We start from the raw sequence: 378 nt of genomic DNA, 5'->3' as shown, positions 1-378 counted from the left end.
GAACAAGTTCATCAGCAGAGGTCCTATATAGTTACATATAGGATTAGATTTGACTCATCAGCAGAGGTCCTATATAGTTACATATAGGATTAGATTTGACTCATCAGCAGAGGTCCTATATAGTTACATATAGGATTAGATTTGACTCATCAGCAGAGGTCCTATATAGTTACATATAGGATTAGATTTGACTCATCAGCAGAGGTCCTATATAGTTACATATAGGATTAGATTTGACTCATCAGCAGAGGTCCTATATAGTTACATATAGGATTAGATTTGACTCTCAGCAGAGGTCCTATATAGTTACATATAGGATTAGATTTGACTCATCAGCAGAGGTCCTATATAGTTACATACAGGATTAGATTAAAGATC

The sequence above is a fragment of the Austrofundulus limnaeus genome, unplaced genomic scaffold (assembly GCF_001266775.1).
Source record: "Austrofundulus limnaeus strain Quisiro unplaced genomic scaffold, Austrofundulus_limnaeus-1.0 Scaffold8041, whole genome shotgun sequence".
NCBI lineage: Eukaryota > Metazoa > Chordata > Actinopteri > Cyprinodontiformes > Rivulidae > Austrofundulus > Austrofundulus limnaeus.
The sequence above is the reverse complement of the archived record's forward strand: the minus strand, read 5'-3'. Positions refer to the sequence as shown.